Source organism: Pteropus alecto, unplaced genomic scaffold, assembly GCF_000325575.1.
Source record: "Pteropus alecto unplaced genomic scaffold, ASM32557v1 scaffold95, whole genome shotgun sequence".
Taxonomy (NCBI): Eukaryota; Metazoa; Chordata; class Mammalia; order Chiroptera; family Pteropodidae; genus Pteropus; species Pteropus alecto.
Window position 1 is genome coordinate 5,325,967 of NW_006441071.1, and position 20,142 is coordinate 5,346,108.

The 20,142-nt window shown below is 37.7% G+C and overlaps 1 protein-coding gene across 6 annotated transcripts in view; it reads left to right on the plus strand.

Annotated features, from left to right (window-relative positions):
• NFIB (nuclear factor I B) overlaps positions 1 to 20,142 on the plus strand; it is a 219,464-nt gene that overhangs the window by 38,508 nt on the left and 160,814 nt on the right. The window contains exon 1 of one of the 6 annotated variants that reach the window (XM_015594527.2): positions 1,167 to 1,282. The exons of the other annotated variants lie outside the window; for them this stretch is intronic. The gene's annotated coding sequence lies outside the window, so the exon portion shown is untranslated. Of the gene's footprint in view, positions 1 to 1,166; positions 1,283 to 20,142 lie in introns of those variants that run through there. 6 annotated transcript variants of the gene reach the window in all.

Consider the following 20,142-nt stretch of genomic DNA (forward strand, 5'->3'; position numbering starts at 1 on the left):
CACACAGAGGTAAATTTACTTACATCAGACTGAAAAATGAGGGCTGGGCTTTGAAAAGACATCCCTCCTGACTAGAGGAAAGCTTGTAATTTTGGCATGGCTGCGGCCCTCCTAAAGCCCCTGAGAAATTCTGAAAAACATTACAAAACTGTACTTAATATTAATGGATGTCTTTGTGCATGCGTGTGTGTGTGTGTGTGTGTGTGTGTGTGTGTGTGTGTCTGTCTGTGTGTGTGTGTGTGTGTGTGTGTCTGTCGCATGCCCGTGTGCTTGTGCATGTACACTTAGGGGAGAAGAATGCCAGAGAAGGGGGAGAGAATAAAGAGAAGAAAGGATTACTCAAGATTAGGAACTACCAGTGAAAATGTCTAATTTCTGAAAAATAATTTGCATCTGTCATTTTGTACTCCTCAACCAATAGTGGATTTGTCAAGAGATTTAAAGGAACACATGCAATTTAGAAACTAAGGTAGTCTTGCAATATCATGGCCCTCTTAACAAACTCTAAAATACTTTGTAGATAACATGGCTCCTAACTGATGTGATGTCAAATCATAGTCTTATCTGTTATATGACATCAGAGGTGAAAAAAAAAGACTATTTCCCTGTGGCTAATTGTGATGAGTGTCACATTATGCTGTACTATAGTGAACAATTTCAGAGGCACCAAAAGCATGCAGCTCTGCCTCTTGGGAGGGGACTTTTCCTTTGACGCTCAGCTTCAGGAAACGTGAACATTTGTGTTTTCAAGACCACATACCATTGGGAAGGAAGTAGGGGTGGAGATGCGTGCTGAGATTAAGTGGATATGAGAATCTCTGTACTGTGTACAATCTGGGAACTGCTGGATTGTAGGTAGCCCTCTTTCTGGCATGCCTTTAGAATTTTCAAAGTCAGACTGACAATAATGTTGATACTTGCTAAGGATACTTTTCACAAAATAATTTGTTGACTTTGAAGGCTTAGGCAGACCGACTTCTGTAGAACATGCTTGACCAGCATGGCTGTAACTTGTGTATGCGCATGGGTCAGGAGACAGCGGGCAGAGATCTGCAGCTGGATAGTCCACAGTCATACTTCTTCAGCATACATGACTGTTACCTATCATGCTAAAGGAATTCAGTAATTGTGGGAACCTGTTGTTAAAAATCAACTCGAAGGTTGTTTTCAGAAAGGAGGCATTAACTCCTCATAGCCGAGTCGATCTCTACTCAGGCACTGGCCCACATTACCTTAAAGGATGCAAGGCCCATTCCACTTCCACATGTGGAGAGTTAGGCAGGTAAGAAACACAGAAGCTGAGTTTCTTTTCAGAGTTGATGATGTGGAAAAAAAACTCCACAGAAAATTCACTCATTTAAAAAGAGTGCCTTGACTTGCTGTGGAGTTGAAAACTGGGAACATGTTTTCTCAGACGGGCATTGTTGGCTGGTTAATGAGTGATCTCCCTGGCCTGCTCTGGCTGTGCATATTTTCTTGACTTAGGACTGACAGTCTCAATATAATCTTAATTCATTTTTAGTCTAGGCTGACTAAATCTTCTGATTTGGCAAAGTAGAGTGTCAGGATTGCCACTGTTGTGTTTGCTCTGGATTTATATCTTAAGTTGAGGTTAAGTAACACATTTACATAAATCAACTCAGTGCTAGACTCTGATAAAAAAATTGTTTTACAGAGAGAAAAAACTAATTGTATTGCTTCCTGAGATTTGCTTTTATTTTATGTTAAACCTCAAAGGATTTATAAATTTAACATGTTCTGTGTTAAAATTAACTCTTCTGTGGATTATGCTTCTATAAAGCAGAATGAAAAAATTTTATATGCAAGAACCGGTTATAGCTGCTGCTACAATGGGATGATTTTCCTGGAGGAAGAACATAAAATGCAGTAGGCTAATGTCATTTAGCAAAATACTAACATGCTTTTAAAGAAAGAGTTGTATTTCCTGATTGGCAGCACAAGGACTCCAAAAGAATAAAAAAAGTTTTTCCAATAATAAAGATATTGCAGAAAGGTGAAGAAGCTTTAAATTTATAGTTGCCACTATTTAAGTAGGAGCGTTTTTTTTTTTTAAATAATAGTGATTTATTGTGATTCATGCAAGTATCTTTTCAGAATTTATTTCTTTTAATATAACAGCAAGAAAAAATGTCATGGCTCTATATTGAATGGTTCATCATTTATTAATACGCGTTCTATTTAAAACAATTTTACTTTTATTAAAATTTACTTGTATTTATTTTCAAATCACTTTAACAAACATATAAAGTTTGAGAATAAGATATTTTAAATACATGTTATAGTTGCAAATGCCAGAAATATATGGAAAGAATAAGAGATTGGTAGCTATTTCAAGTTTATTGAAAACATATAATGGAAGCTGCTACTTTCAATACTTTGAAATAGTAGCAAAACAGTAATGACTATGAGATATAGTGTTAAATGTCTGACTTTTAAATGTAATTTTTTTTATGGCTACCAAATGGAATTTGCCTTTTAACAATGCTAGTTTTGTGTGTTCATAAAACTAGAAAATGCTCAATAACTTTATGACAAGTTTTCATTTTCATTAATGTATTTTCTTCCTAGAATTATTAGCATCATTAAAATATTCTTCTGTACCTAGGGGGAAAAAATCCACTATCCTGGGTCTTTGTGAGTCTACTTAAGATGAACCAAATGACGTGGCTCATATTCATTATGAACAGTAAATTTCCCTCTGCGGGATGGCTTTGTATAATGTTTTGGTGTCCTTAAAGAAATAATTGTTGACTCTTTAAGTGTTTTCCTTGAGGTTCCATATTCCTTGACTTTATCTCATTTTGTTCCATTTTATAATAGTGTGGCTGTCTGGCTAACCTCTTGTTCTTCATCAGTTTGCTTGGAAAGATAGGATTCATATTTTCAGTCTCTAAAAGGTAGAAGCATGTGTTTTGTCCAGCTGAGTCTCTTGGTCTGATTTTTTTTTTCTGGTCCTAATACATGTTTATTCCTACATGTGACAAATCTGCAGTCGTGTTTTCTTTCTGAGTTATAATGACTCAGATGTCATAATTAATTTGATGAGCAGGTGGGGGTTATTAGCCTTGTGCTTCACTTGCTAATAGCTGCACAGTTTTTCTAAAGTACTCTTTCAACTAAGGAGGCATTTCTTCACATAGAATAAACAGTACAGCACAAAAGCCTCAGTTAGATAACTATCCGTGGGCTTGAAAAGCTGCCAAGCAGATGTTGTTATTGGAGCTGGCCCAGGCGAGATTGGGCAAGGCAGATGCTCGCAGGGAGGGGAGGGGGGAGGAGAAGGGGGAGGAGATGTAAGAGAGCAGAGGTTGGGTGGGGGGGAGAGGGAGGTTCTACAGGACTCATGCTTTCTTTGCAGGGGTTGGGCCAGATTTTGTTGGGGTGGGAATTGTCTTCTCATGAGCCATCTTCATGATTATGGCCTCTGGTTGGTCCCTTGAAATGTAACTAAATGAGGATTGGGTGAGTGTGGCAGAGACCCTCTCTAAATATCCACATGGGAATGAATCTGAGTGTTCATCCAGCAGTCTGAGACTTCTGGTTTGCATTAGGGCGGCTGTGTGCAATTTTTGAAGGGCCTACAGAGACTGCTTCATACCTACTCACATATGTAATGGACATGACGGCCCTGACATTTACCAGAGCTCATAGGTTCTGCTTTATTGCTATAAATTAGGTCGTGCAAATTTAAGACAAAATGCTGTTTTGTTTCCTGTCACCTCACTATATAATATTTTTCTGAGTATTCTCCACTCTTTATTAAAATGTTGTAAAGTAACAGCTTACTTTTAACAATTAAAATCAATCTTGGAACATGTTAGATTTGTATGAGGTAAACATGTGGAAGTTTTAATCTAAGCTGATCTCGTTTCTGTCCTCTGCCTTTTTTTTTTTTTTTTTTTGGTGATCTAAGGCTTTTTAAAACTCATCTCTCACTCCCCTTCACTAGATTAAATTCTGTAATCTCATTTTTCTTTGAGCTGATCTCAAGCCAATGGTCTGGGGATTTTATAGCCAAGGGATAATTTTTGATAATGGGCTATTAAAACACTTGCAGCTCCTATCCTGTCTTTCAAATTAGTGTGTGCACAGATTGTCTTTCTGGGGAAAAGTCTTTCCCTTGGCAATAAGCAACTGATTATGTGTCATAGGCAGCATAAAAGCTTCCTGTAAGGCTTATATGAAAAACATAGGTAAATAATAAATGATAGATAACAATGGTAACTGTGTGGTGGAAGCAGCAACTCTGCTCAGGATTTTTGTTTTATCCTTTAGAGAGAAAGTCTTGTTTTTCCATATTCAGACAGATTTAGTGTGTTCTGACAACAGGGTCATCTAACAGTTTGCTTAACGATGGAAGTACAGTGGCCTGAGACAGCTGTGTAAGGTCACGTAACTTTCATTGTTGTTTATAGTGTGCTTATTAATAGGTTAAAATGAATATCTCACTGGACAGAGGTCAGGTAGCACCTGTATAAATAATGAATTTGCCTTTCCAAAATATGTAATGTAAAATTAATATACATAGCTTGCCACTCTTTTTTTTAGTTCAACTTCCTTTCTTTTTTTAAAAAAAATTTTTTGAGGTGTAGTTTAAAGTAAAAATTACAGGTTCTGAGAAGGCAAACAAATTTATTCTCCAATACTCTGTTTTAGTGTCACTGAGATTTTGTTAGCATAGGATTAAAGCCCGTATCCTCAGATTAAAGATGGTATCTGATGCTGTATCTTAATTATTTTTCAAAAGAAAAAAAATTTGGACAGATAGGCATTTGTAACATAAAGCCACCAATTGTGAAACCTATGTGACATGAATTGTGCTGAGTGTTGGCATGAATGCTTTTCTTCTTCATGTGTAAAATCAGGCTTCAGACATGTCATATGTGTGAAATGCATTGCCACAATGTGTGCAGATGGTAAGAACACATATGTCTCAATACCATTCTCTTAGCCTGTATGCTTTATCATTTAATAGCCTGACAGATGCATATGTACAAATTCATTCATTGCCCTCTCTGTTGATTGGTAGTACTCTTGGAAATGCTGTTGTAATTTGGCAAACTGAATCTTGGTAGGGGAGCAGTACTGAAAGTAATGAAGAAATGACACAATTATAGTTTTAAGCCTTGTGCTTGGAGTTATAAGACTTCTTTAACTATAAAGTTTTCAGTGTTCTATAATGTCTAAAAAAGATAGGAAAAAACCAGTTTTATATTTGATACAACATTTGAAAAATTCATGTCTTTTCATCAGCAAGGGCTGATGAAAAAGGCCCTGAATCATTTTGAATCTGCACAGAATGAGATATGGTGTTCTATGTGATATCAGGTTAAATAGACATGGACAGAGTCTATAAAACTGTTATTAATATAATAGAGAACTTCATGAGTCATCATTAGAAAAAACATGTATTTGTATACTGTTAACTTAAATAATTTTCCTGCAACAATTACTGATATAACACTGTTAGCTAGTAAAGTGAATGTTAATACTACCTCTAATCCAGTTAATGGTTGTGCTGCAGCTAGGCTGTCAACTGTGTAAAATTGAAATCCAGAGCGACCACCGTCAACACCTCTTTCGTTCTAACTATGTAGATGTCTTATTCAGTGAACACTTGTTTAGTGCCTACTATGTGACTAGCAGTGTGCTCAAGGTGGGGGAAATACCAAGACCAATAAAGTGTTGATCCCTGTCTTCAAAGAGCTTATAATCTAATCTAGTAATGAAAACAGAAACAAAACTAACCACCTAAATCATATAAAACAGATTGTAGACATGTAGATAGATAAAAAGTGCTATTGTAGTACAGATGAGGGAATTCATTAATTCTCAAGATTCTAAAGAAGGCTCCTGTGACTCAAGAAATGAGCTTGAAAGATGAGGACAGTTTTATCAGACAGGAATGTGAGGAATTGGGGGTCCTGGAGGCTGGGAATAGCACAAGAAAAAGTAAGTCATTGGGAATAGTAGGGCTTGTTGGAGGGTGGGGTGTCAGGACCTATCAGCAGCAAGTTGAGTGGATTTTAGCTTGTGTAGGGGAGTAAAGAGACTTGTATGAGACTAGACTGAAGATTAAGGTTGCTGAGGGCTTCGAGTGCCATTATAAAGAGTTTCCAGTGGGTACTTCTTCAAGTTTTTGAGCAGTTATACTTAGATTGTCTTTTAGAAGACAACTCTGACAGCAAAATGGAGGCTAGGTTGGAGGAGGGAGAAAATAGAGTCAGAGAGGAGGACATTTTAAGCCAGGCTTTCACGTTTTTATTTAAAATATTATTGTTGTCTTCTCCATATGTATGGGGTATAGCATATAAAGACTTAGAACAAAACCATGGACTACATGCTTATTCATTTCAGTAGTTTAAAATATTTTAACTGAGCACCTACTGCATGTCAGTAACATTTCTAAGGTCTGTGGATACAGTAGTGAACAAGACAGAGGTGACTTCTGCCCTCAGGGAGCTTACCTTCTATTGGAGGAGAATGATCAATCAGTTCGACAAATTAGTAATCAAGTAATTTCAGATTGTGGTAGCTGCTATGAGGAAACAAATAGAATGATACGATAAAAGTGTATAGAGTAAACTAGAGATGGTGTGCAGAGGTCTTTGTTAGCTAAGGTCCTCTGAGAAAACCTTTCTGAGGAAATGAAATATGAAAAGATGAGTGGTAGCTTCGTGTTCTAGTCCTTTGGTATTGTCAACTCAGTTATGAATATAGCTTTGGTTAAAAGTTCCTTTACGGCATTTGTGCTTACAGAGATAACCTCAGGAACAGGGTATCCTTTCATGGTTATCAAAAAGCTATCTATAAGAAGCATTTCACTGTATTCCTGAATAAACTGCATTTGCAGAAACATGATTTAACCTTAGGTGGGCTTCACTGTAAATAAAATATTTAAGAAACATCTTATATGTAAAAGATCCATATACAGAAGACCTTGGCTTATTTTACAAAAACTGCTTTTCCCCATTATGTTGTTTAGTGTTCCTTATTCAAATATCTAATAATTGATTTCTTTGAGAAATAGATTATTGGGAATTGTGTAATTCATCTAGTTTTCTTCCTTTTTCTGTATGCTAGGAAGCTCTGAGCTCAAAATTTGTGTTAATTTGTCTGTTTTTCTCTCTTTGGATTCTTTGATAGCAGCTTCTCCTTCTTGTCTGGGTTTTGTGTTTTCTCTAGTGGATTATTGCATTTTGATTAGGTGAGGTATCAAGTCATTACTTGTAATAGTACATTAGTAAAAATCAGTCTTCCAGTTTGATGCTCAGGATCTGACTGAGGGAAAAAATGACAGGAGGGGACAGAGTCTGAAGATACTGAGAAAAGAGAATTTGGTAATGGAGGGGCATTAAGAGTATGAGAGAGGGAGGAGGAGAAGATGACTCCACCACTGGATGAATGCTGAGGTGCTCACAAAAACGGGCAACACACGAGAAAGAGCAGATCGGAGGAAAAGATAGACTTGGATTTTAGACAAGCTAGTGGTCACATGCTGCTGAAATGACTGGCAGTCAATTGAAAAGAGTGCTTAGAGCTCAAGAGGAAGGTTGCAACTAGGAATACAGATTGGAGAGTAATCGAAGGTTTGGAAGTATATGGATATGTCAAGAGAGGGATTATTTCTAGAGAAGATCCGAGGGCTGCACATGGATCCTTGAGGGAGGTCTACAGTGAATGACTATGGAAGAGGAACCCACATCTTCTAGCCCCCAGGACCTTTGTACACTGCTGTCACACCAAAACCCCAATCCTCCATTTTTCAGCTGACTAGTTTTGATTCTTCTTTCCGTGCCCATCTGAGACATTTTGTATTGCATTAAGTTTATCCTCCCTTGTCTAAGATGGTTGCTTCTCCTGTGGGCTCTTACAGCATTTTTGACTTCTCTATCATAGGACCTATCATGTAGTGTTGGAATTGCTCATTTAGCTCTCCTTCCCCCACTACATTGTGAACTCACTAACAAATGTATCTCCAGCATCTAACTCAATGCCTGCTCCATAGCTGGTGCTCAATACACATTTGTTAAGTGACTAAATAAACTAGAAGGAGTCATCCTAAAAGTGAGAGGAGTGTTGTCTCAGAGATATCAGAGGAAGACATAGTATTTAAAGTAAGTGATACATAGTAAACACAATTGTGTTCATAATATACCCTCTGTCTACTTGGGCTGCCATAACAGAATACCATACCCTCTGTCTACTTGGGCTGCCATAACAGAATACCATAGATCGAGTGGTCTAAACAATATAAATTTATTTCTCACAGTTCTGAAAGCTAGGAAGTCCAAGATCAAGTTGTCAACAAGATAGGTTTCATTCTGAGGCCTCTTCTTTTGGATTTTAGACACTGCATTCTCACTCTGTCCTCACATGGCAGAGAGGGAGCAGATAAGATCTCTAGTGTATCTCCTTAAAAGAACACTAATCCTATCCGATCAGGGCCCCACCCTTATTACCTCATTTAATTTTAATTACCTCCATAGAGGCCCTATCTCCAAATACAATCACATTATGGGTTGGGCCTTCAACAAATGGATGGCGGGGGGCACAAACATTAAGTTCATAACACCTCTTTCATAGCTGGATATTATGTGTGGTTCATAGATAGATAGGTAGACAGATAGTAGTTATTCCTAGTTGCAAATATGATATAATGTATAATCCATAGTGGAAAACATCTACCTTTGCTCTGAGTCCTGATCCAAAGGATGTTGCTGGGACCCAGGTCTACCTGGCTGAAATCAATCCGTTTTGATCCAGTAATTCTTATGGCTTATCTTAAAGTGATTCCCTTCTCATGCGGTTCACTAAATCTGCTTTTTTACTCATTTAACACTGTTGTTAATGACTGAATGTGCTTAGGCTATAGCTTGAAAAGGAATTTCGTGAGTAGAAGGGTGTCAGGCACAGGAATGTATTAGGGAGGGAGTTTATGGAACCTGATTTATTTTTAAATTAGATTAGATGATTATCTGCTTAAATCACTATAGGTGTGGCTTTGCCTTAGGTGAGGGGATAGCCCAGTTTTTCTTTCAAGTTTCTTATTAGCCCTAACATTCTCTGATTGGAATTTAAAAATTCATATTTTCAGGACTCTTTGAAATACTTTTCTTCTCTATGTCCTAGAAGTACTGTTTATTGAAAATAAGACAGATTCAGGAAAGAATATCTGTATAATATTGTAGGAGAAGACAAATAGAACAAAGATTTTTGGATATTAATGAAAATGTTTGTTTTATTACATATCGAATAATCCTCAGATATATAAAAACTCATTACTGATTATTTTTACTTTCCCGAAAAAAACCACAGTAATCTGTCTTTTTTTCACCTAAATGCCCTTAGGTACCACATATGATAGGGGTTCAGTTGGTCTCTCTCTATTTTGATAACATTATTTAACCTCTTTTAATCACTTTCTATATTTCTGGAACATTATTTATTTCGAATTAAAAAAAAATGACCTAAGTATAGAAATAACATTCTTTGGGTGTAAGAATGGTCATTGACTGGACAGGGCCACCTCTCCTAGGAGCAGAGAGGGAGGGAAAAAAAAACTTTTGACTTTTAAAAATATAACGTATATATAGTCTTAGTAGGAATATCTATTTGCGTGGCTTTTTTTGTTTTGTTTTTTTTGTTTGTTTGTTTTTGTTTTGGCCAATTTTAAATGAGCACGTCTATATTTCTATAATGTTCACTGGGAAATTTGTTTCCCTAAGGCCGGAAGTCTGGGCCAGAGGCAAAACCTTTGAAGTTTGTCTCCTTTCTTCCTTTGTACATTAAAATAAATCAAAACAAAACTGTAATCCCTTTATTATATTTGACAACCATGAAGTATTGCTCCACCCTATATCAGTGAAATCACCCTTTCTTACTTGAACCAGGAGTTTTTTTGGATTGTCTTTTTTAGGGGGCATAGGCATGACATAGGAGCAATAACAGGGGAAGATGAGTAACTGCCAAACACTGAGCTCAGACTCTGATATTTGGGTTCAGAAATTGAACTAATTGTTTTCAATTTTACTGAATGGGCTCCTCCATTTGTCTGGAGCTCAATTTCCCACTTGCTGTCCTTCAACTCTTCACTTATGAGTCTGATAGTGTAGGTCCATAATTATTCTTTATAATGAATACATAATACAAACTCTTTGGGTGATTTGGGGTAACTGTGAGGAATCTGAGTGAAAAACCTGTGTATGGCCATTCAGATCCCTCTGATGTCACCAGTGCTGAATTCCATATGTATAAGGGTTTGAGCCAGGTATTAGGGAAGCGGCATTCAACTCCCGGCCCCCCTTCCCCATCTTCTTGGAATGCGTTAATGTTTTCATATTTTTAAGTTTTTTTTTTTTCCATAGACAAATACGGGTATAGAAATAGACTTAAAAGTAAGGGCACATACTTTATTTTATCAGAACAATGACAGAGAATGATGAAATTGAGAATTCTCGAAGAGTTTTTCTTCACAGGGAAGAACCGATGGCAATCATTTCTTCATGAACAACCTTGAGTTTACAGCTTTTGTGAAACAAACGCCCCTTGTCATTCAAAATACCATTGAAAATCCACCCTCAAATAATACATTAAAGGAGTAAATATAAAACAAGGAAAAAACACCTTGTTTAACATTAGTTTTATTTTAGAGACTGTACAAATAACAAAATCATATTGTAGTTTAAAACAAAAAGCCACTCTCTCGGCCCTTTTCTTTTGGGGGAAGTGGGACAGATGTTTAAACAATATTGTGGGCTCTGTGCATGCTGCTGTACTTGGAGACCTTGGGAAAGAAATCATGTCTGCACCCCTGGCATTTCACAGATTTAGACCCCTGACCTAGAAACACTTTAAACAGATGTTTAGTTCAAGGGATTTATGTAGACATTTTTTTCCCCCCTTTGGAAATGGCTGCCTCTAAATTGGAGCTTTTTACTAAAAAAGGGACCAGAGAAACAACTACATCTCACAACTTTCTAGTTTCATGTTGAAACTGTTCTCGTGCAACAGGAATAAAACAAATAAACAAACAACCACGTCATCAGCCATTTCTGTTTGTGTGTATGAATATCTTTTTTTCCCTCACTCTCATTTCTGTGTTTGTTGAGTAGAGACTTTCCACAATAAGAGTTTATCAAAGGAGAAAAGATTTCTGAAGTCCCCTATAGATTACGAACCAGCATAAATTGTGGCTTCTCTTTCTTTCCTCATCTCACCCTCTTTGCCCTCTTCTTGCCCTCCCTCTCCTCCAAATCACATTCTGCTCCTTCTCCCAGAAGTGATTCTGTCTAAGTTTGATCTTGGTGTGTGGAACTCATTCCATAATTTGGGTCGGTCAGAAACGATGCACATTGCATCATAGCTGCCTGTATGAAAGTGTTTATTTCATATCTGAAATGTTTTCATGTGCGTTTGCTCTGCTTTGACTTGCAGAAGGAGAAAGAAAGTAGTTTTACTGGAGGCAAAACAGCCACCTGTGAAAACTAATTGCGTAGGTAGAAGTTTGATGGTATCTCTGGGAGGGATCCAGCAGGAAGAAAGTAAATGTTCTTAATCTACAAGGAAATCACCTGTGTGCCAAACTGACCCTCCTCATCAAAGCCAGGATTGAAAAATCCCATCAAATTGGTGGCCTGTGTTTAGGAGGCTGGGATGGGGAGGAAGGCAAAAGGGAGGAGCCCTGAGAAGGCAGGTACCATTTTCATGGTGAATGTGTAGATATGTGAAAAATGACAAAAGTGTTAGGGTCAACTAAACTGCCTTACTAAGAGTTGACATGTGATTTGAATGGTCCTTAGTTACCTAAAAAAAAATATGAGATATGGCTGCTTTTGAGTTTGTTCTTTCTTTACCCTAATCAAGTTTTCAGTCTTAAATGCTACTGTCTTGGCTTTGTTTGTTTGTTTGTTTGTTTGTATCTTTCCTCGATTCCACCAATCTAGTATACTCAAATATTCCTTGTTATTAAAAGACTAAGATGTATAGTGATGGAGAGGCGGGAATCAGTGATGCAGGCTACCTTTGGCACCATCTGTTTAGTTCTCTGAATTGATTGTCCACAAGTTTAGAAAGAGCAGGTCCACTGGGGCCACACCGTGTACACACTAGTAAGCACGTTGTCTCTGTCTGAACTCATCGTAGAAGACAGAGCTGTGGCTGTGATTGGTCTTCCAGGTGGCAAGATCTGAGCTAACATGCAAGATTCTACATTTTGTTGGTCAGTGTAGGTAGAAATCAGTTACAGACTCGGTACTAGATGTGCTCAACTAACACACCTACATGTTGCCTTAGTTATGCAGCCAGAAAGTTTTGAAGCATGTATCTGCATGCTAGTGACTTTTCTAAATGGCTGTCTTGCATGGGAAATCAACACTCTGGAGAGGAGGGGAAAGTTCCTTGTCCTTGAAACACCCTAGGGTTTAGAGAGATCTGGGGAAAAGTTGGGTGATCCTTCCAGGAGCCCAATAAAAATAAATCTTTAGAAAGTGACAAAAGAATTTTACAAAAACTATGTAAACTAAATAATAACATCGATTAAAAGTACATTTACATGATTTTAAAAGGAAGTACTTTTGTTTGGAAGACTGTGGACACATTTCTTAATGTCTGGGGTGATCTATAGTCAGCACTCAGATGGGCCCTCAGTGCGTTCACACATGCTGAGTCACCCAGGGGAGCTGTGCATGACGAGACCAGCGGGCTGGCTCTCTTGGAGGCTCCACAGCCTTTAGTTTTCCATCTGGAAAGTAACTGGATCCATCTCTCTGAAGTCCATGGGGCCTCAGTTATCTCAGTGCACTTTGGCTCCTCCCTACCTGTTCTTTCCACAGGGTCTTCTAAGTTCTCCCGGGATCCAGCAGTTCTATCCTGCAAATGTTAATAAAGAGCACTCCCTCCACTTTAAACTGCCATCGGAGGCTGTTCTACACAAGCTGACCTTGAACCAGTGTGAATCTATCTGGAGGTTATATTGAATGCCTAGCTCTCAAATGTAACCCCAATTGACTAAAATACCTGGTTTTCATCAGTACCATTCAGACAAGACACCCTTCCAGCCTTAGTGTGTCCTTAGATCTCTCTTTCTAGAGCCTGAGCCAATGGGCCCCCTCCATCATACATAAAACAGGATCTTGCTCAGATGCAATCCACAGTCATGTCCAGTTTATTTCCTCAGTGCCTAGGAACTTAGACCGTTTTGACTATAGAATAGTCCCTTAACGTTTATGAGAAATTCGTCCAGGCGTGATCATGAGTTTCTGAACCCTTAGGTAGCCCTTTGGAATATAATTTCCTCCCCAGGCATCTGTATTTGGCCAACAACCACCACTTCCGTAGGCCTCTTTACTTTCTTTTTACTTCCATTACCATCACAAGTAATTGGCTTTTCTTTCAGTGGCTTTTTATTTTTTAAACAAAGAAACACTTATTACAATGAGAAAGAGAGAGAGAGAGACAGAGAGAGAGAGAGAGAGAGAGAGAGAGAGAGAGAGAACAACAAAATCTGAGATGTAGTTGTTGAATAGTTGGCTAGGTTCACACAATACTTAAGTGATTCTCTCCAGGCTTGCATGCCTCATTCTAATTTGTTCTCAGCAAAACTACAAATTTGGTTATAGAACTCTTCCTCCCTCCTTGTAGGACTTTTATTAATATTTCATGGACCTTAGAACATGTTTTGGGGAAACACTGGTGTTCTCTAAGAGCCCCCAAATGAAGGCAGATCCTAGCAAGAAGGTGTAGTGAAAAGAGGCATGTTAATTCCAGAGGCTCAGTGTAAAGTTGAGCAGGCGTGTGTATTTGTGTGAATGTGCACGTATGCGTGTGCTTTTATGTCTCCAGTTCTGTGAGATATGTTTTGAAATGGAATGACATCCCTACTAGCCTGATTCATGAAGCCCTGGTGTAAAGCTTTTTCAAAAAAGTATTTAGGAAATGAGGGTTTAATAGAAGAGTAAACAACTGCAATAGTGGGACTGTTTGCCTCAAAGTAGTTTCCTAGTTCATACTGAATGTTCAGCAAAATCTCTTTTGGAATGATTTCCACTTTAAGACATTCAGGGCAAACTCAAAAATATATTGCTGGTAGTAGCAACAGAAAGAGATTTCAAGGGGATATAGTAATGAGACCTCATCTGTCGTTATCCAAGAAGTCTGGCCTAGTTTTATGCCACCTCCCTGCTCCATGGCAGGAGAGGGCCTTGGCTAGGAGGGCAGCACAGGGCCACATATCCCAGATGTGTGGAATGTTCTCAGGTACTTAAACAACATCCTGTTCTCACCCACCAGCAAAGCTCTTTGACTGGAAGAGCTGAATTATTCAGCATAATCCTGAAAGCATTGTTCCCTTACTAATAAGCATCCAAGGTTAAACAGCCTGTTGGCTAAATTGCATGTTGGAATCAATTGCCCCGTTAGGTCAGAGCAGTTATAAAAGTAGTAGATCTGAATGAAAGTGCTCAGTAATGATAAGCAGTACCTTTGCTTCCATTGAATTTATATTCTAAAATGAGTCATCAAAGAGGTTCTTTTACAGCTTGCTGTGTCCATAAAAGAACACTCAAGATGCTTGACAACAACAGCCACCACCACTAAAAACATAAATGGAGAAAAAAAAAAAAGCCCACACTGCTCAGTTTAGTAAATTACATTATTTTAACAAAATCTAATTATAAAAGATACTGACATAATGCTCTTTAAAATATGTGTCCCTTAAAAAGGCTTATCTTTCCTTAGCACTGCAACGAATAATTCTACCTACGTGTATTAATAAATCCAAAGACAAAGACACCATAGGAGGTGCACTGTAGACCTCATTCCTGGAATTATCTCTTCGTAACTAAAAGATTTTTGAGGTTTTCTTCCTTGTTCTTTCAGTACCGAGTAAGGCAGCTGGGGATGCTGGGTTGTTGCTGGCTCTGGGGAGGGAATTCACAGTCTAACATGCAGCTTGTTAGAGACACCTTCAGTTCCTCACAGCCTTTTGCATCTGTGTAGTAGCTGGAGTAAGGCACAGCAGTCACCTTTGGGACTGTACTCGGTTATGTGTTCATATCATCTCACTTAATATTCATTATAACCTTGCTTTTATTCCCATTTTACAGGTGAGGAACCTGAGGCTGTGTGCTTCACTGGCCCAAGGCCAGATAACTAATAGGTGTTCAAGTCAAGTTTAGAACCATGGCAGTCTGACTTTAGAGCCCTTGACGCTAAACCATGAGATAATACTGCCTAATGTATAAAAATGACTGAGTCTTTGTGACTAGTTGGGTCCCACCAGGTGCTCCTGCTTCTAGGCCACATAAGGGCAGCTTGACTCACTTTTGATCAGTTCTGATGTGGCAGAGCAGGATCTCATCGGAAGCGGCGTAGTGGGAAAGCCAGATCAAACAAAACCAGGGTGCCTTAGTTCCTGGTTCTATTTAGAAGGCAGGAGTCTGGAAATTAACGGCCTTAGAACGTCTGCTAACTCTTCAGGTTTTGAAGACAGCCTCTGGTACAATGTTGAAGCGAATCACCCCCCACCCAGTTCCTTCTCACTCTTCTCACCCAATAGGTCTTGTCACCTTGGGTCCGAGTTTATGAGCTCATGGTGATAAAGTAACCTTGATTCTCATGATTCTGTAACTGTGGCTGCCAAACAGGCTAGTGTTTCTAAAATGCGTTCATGGTGAAGCATATTCTTTTTCTTTTTTGGAAGTTAGTGGACTGGAGACAGGAATACGAATATTCTTTCTCTTTCTTTCTTTCTTTCTTTCTTTCTTTCTTTCTTTCTTTCTTTCTTTCTTTCTTTCTTTCTTTCTTTCTTTCTTCCTTTCTTTCTTTCTTAAAAATTATTAGGGTGACATTGCTTAACAAAATCAAATAAGTTTCAAGTGTACCATTCAACAGTAAATTGGATATATATTACATTGTGTGTTCACTACCCAGAGTTAGATTTCCTTTCATTATCAAATATTTGACCCCTTTATCCCCGCTACGTCCCCCTCCCACCTTCCCTCTGGTAACCACTAATCCACTGTCCGTGTCCATGCGTCTGTTTGTCATGTTTGTTTGTTACTTTCAGTTTTATATTCCACATTCCCTTCCTTCCTTGTTTTTTTCTTTCTCTGTATCTTTCTATTAGTTTTTCTCTTCTTCCTGGTTTTTCTTCTATCTCATTTTTTTAATACATTTTCTTCTTAATTTATATCATTGAAATTGATAACATGGACTAAAGAGAAAATTTTCTTTCCTAAGGAGGGAACTTGTCTATTTAAAATTTTTAGAAAAATGTATTTATTTCTAGTATGCAGAATGGGTATATGGTTAATTTATTACTTCTTTTCTTGGCCACATTTTCCCTCTTCTCTAAACTGCGTTTTAGTATGAAATGAAAGATGAAACTGAGATTATTAAACAAGAAACTTATTAAGAACTCTGTTACTCTCAAATTCAACCTCTCTGGAGTTTAATGCATGGTTTTTTTGTTGGGGCCTCTGGAAAAGGTAGGTCAAAATGAATGTTTTTTGTAAAACAAAAGCTGCATAGAATGTTTCATTCTATTCTTACAATAGCCATATAGTGACAGGTACTATTATTAGCTTCCTTTTACATGAAGTAAAGGGACTTTGCAAGAGTAAAGGGAGAAGTAAAAGATTTTTCAAGATCAAACAGCTAAAAAGTAATGGATTTAGACCAGGTACTTTGATTCTAGAATCTGTGTAGGTCACTGCTTCTATGTAAGCATGGTGGCAGGGAGTGGGGGTGGGGGGTGGATAAAGAGCCCCTGAAATCCGAAATTAACTTGAAGAGGATAGAGTTGAACTCAAGGTTTTGGAAAAGCAGTCAGACCATTATTTGATCATTTGTCATATATGCCATCCTCAAAATCAATTAAGTTCTCTAAAAAACATGCCAAAACTCATCAAAGAGTTGGATTGTTTAAAGGTGATTTTTAATAACTTAGTGAAGCTTTTCTACACTCTGCTGTTTTATCAATAAAAGTGAATCATAATTTTTTGTTATCTTTTAAAAAATGTTAGGAGGGTAATCTGTTAAAACCTTTAAAGTACTTTATATGAATTGAAACACATGTATGTCCACATTAGTTATGTTAGATCTGATTCTTGCCTTCCATACCTGGTCATTAGTATGCCCTGCACGTATATGGGGTACTTGATTAATATGACAATTATCATCCCCCACTCCTACCCCCACCCTAAGTCACTGACCACAGGCCCATTTAATGAGAATAGTAAAACAAGGCAAAGTTAGTTGTTCAAAGTCATTGATATGTATTACAGTTGAGATTTAGTCCCCATGTGGTTTTGCATGAAAAATATGACAATAATGCGTTAGAGGCAGAATGTTCAATAAATTTTAGTAAGATTCTCTTTCACCTGTAGAACAAAAAGTACCCAAGACTTCACTCTGCATGCTTTGGCCAAGTTTATTTCATTTTTAAATTTGGAAGCAAGGTTGGTACTTTCATATGCTAATGACCTGAGGCCTCTAAATTGAATATTTGGTCTGAAGAGGGGTAAAAGATCATTGTTGTCACTTAGGTCTCTAGCTGCTGCCTGTTAACAAACACATAAACACAAAAAAACATGCACACACTTGTACACCCACTCACACAGAATCCAAACCAAGCAACAACAACGAAAAGAACAGCTCTTGCATTGGACAGAGAAATTATTCTGTTCTTGATGAGACATTAATAAGCATATGATAATTAAATTATTGATCTCAGATACCTGTGTGTTATTATAAATACTGACATTACAACAGATGAGCTTTTGGATCAGTGGAAGGCCTTTGAGCAGCTAGTAGAGAACTAATGCCTTGGAGTACTGTAAAATAAATTAGCCTCATCAGTTCACTTCAAATCAGCAAACAATTATTGAGTGCAAGTCCCGGAAGACATATGTCTCTATGCTATGTGCTTATGTCTGATGGAGGAGATAAGATCAGTAAGTAATGCAAGGCTGTATCAGATCGGTCTTCAAGAGAGGAATAAATGTGGAGCTACTGAGATGCAGTGGAGAGGCTCACAGCTGGTTGCTGGGGAAGAGAAACATCTTATGGAAAAGTGGTATTTTTGATTGACCTCAAGAAATGGGATTTGTCAAGTGTGTGAGGGGCATTTAGACAAGAAGAACAGCATGAGTCAAAGGTCAGGAAAATGCAGGAGCAGTTATGCGGTGTGGCTGGAATACAGAGCTAATGGGCGGAAGTGGATACAGGGGCAGCAGGGGCCATATAGGAAATATAGATTGAGGTGACCTCAGGGAAGGCCTTGACTGTTGGCTTGAGAGATTTATACTTACTGTATTAATTCCTCAAAGATATCTAGAATAGCTCCCAGGATATTACTTATTCTCAAAAGAGAATTTCAGACAACTTGACTTAAAATACTTTGTGCATTATTTCTTTGCTGTCAAAATCTTCCTTGCTTTTTTCCTTTTTTTTTTTTTTCTGGGAGCTGTAGGTATGAGAAAACCACACACCTATAAGCTGTGCTCTCTGCACGTTCCCAACCTTCCTTGAAACAATCATCTTGAGAACTGTCAAATTATCCAGTTACGCTCTAATTGGTGGTGACTACTTAGTCCCTTTGCACCAAAGAACTTGTTTCTAGCAAGCTTCTTTCTTTCAAACATTTGTTAGTTCATTAAAGATGTTATGTTAGAGGTATGATATGATAATGCATCTGAGAGGGAAATAAAAGACCAAGACAAAAGACAAGTTGAATAGTCAAAGATGAGCTATAACCATCAGGGAAAACTAACTATAGCACCTGATTTTGACTGAATAACTGGTGATAATATTGGCTTTGATGTTGTTGCCCATCTGTTTAAACTTTTTTTATGGATAGAATGAATGAAAATTATGAAGCATTGATGTAAAAAGACTTTCTTGGGGATCTACTTTCCTTTCTTCCTAAAAATCTTCCTTCCCTTTCTTTCCTGTTTTCCTCCCATCCTTCCCTCCCTCCCCACCTTCCTCCTTTGCCAGTCTTTTCTTACTGCACAATTTCCTTGACAGATTGACAGAAACTTGTAAAAGTTTACCTGAATTTCATACAGGTGGTTATCATAGGTACATTGTTTTGCTGCAAAGAGAAGTAAAGGCAATTCTTCCCCCCTCAACAAAGCTGGCAGAGAGGGACATGTAAAGAAAGCTACATCAGTAAACCTTAAGACATCTAGTTCTCATAATTTCGTTCTGAATCACTTTGCTCAGAGGCTTCCCCAAGGTAACCAGTAGTGAATGAGAGAATTCATCCACTCGTTCATTCATCATACATGTAATGTCTTTAATGCTAATAGTACAGCTAATAGAATTATTACATCTTTCTATTTTTCTTTTGCATATTAAAACTGCAGCAGTTTCTGGTTTTTTTTGAAAGTGTAAATGTTTAAAAATCACAATAATTATTAAGTTGCTACATATTCTTTCTCAGCTGTTAAAACTTTACTACTTTATTTACTGACAGGAAAAAGAAAGGATGAAAAACTAAATATTATGATACAAAAGAAAATTTGCTTATAATATTTCTAAATTTTAAAATATTTTCAAGAATTTAATTTCTTTAAAAATAAGCTTCTAAAATCGAGTCGTCATAAATAGGTCTTGTAGTACCCTAAGAAACTAATAATAAAAAGGAAATTTAGAAATAATTGAAGGTACTCTAAATATTGGGAAAGATGTTCAAGACTTTGAAAGTGCTGTGCACTGGCTACAAAAGCCCTTTTGCTATTCCTGGTCCTTATATTTTCTCCCAGTAAAAAGTGGATCATATTTTTAATTCGCTGCCTTGTTTTTGGGGGAGTGAAATGGATTCTCTCACTGAGAGATACAGGTAACCACAGTTTTAAAAACTGGCTACCCCTTGAATGCATGTGCCCTTACAAATCCTATAGCAACTGAAAAAAAAGTCTCCAAACAGAGGTAAAAATTAATTAATGTCTTACTGCCCTGTAAAGAATGTAGGCACATATAGTGCTGACTAAATCCCCCAGAATTTGTGTGCCTTGCCTATTAAACCTCAAATAATATAATAGAAATGAAAGCCAAGGCCCATTTTCTGTTGTTTTCCTACGCAGCTGGTTATTTATAAAAGTCAGACCTGTTTGT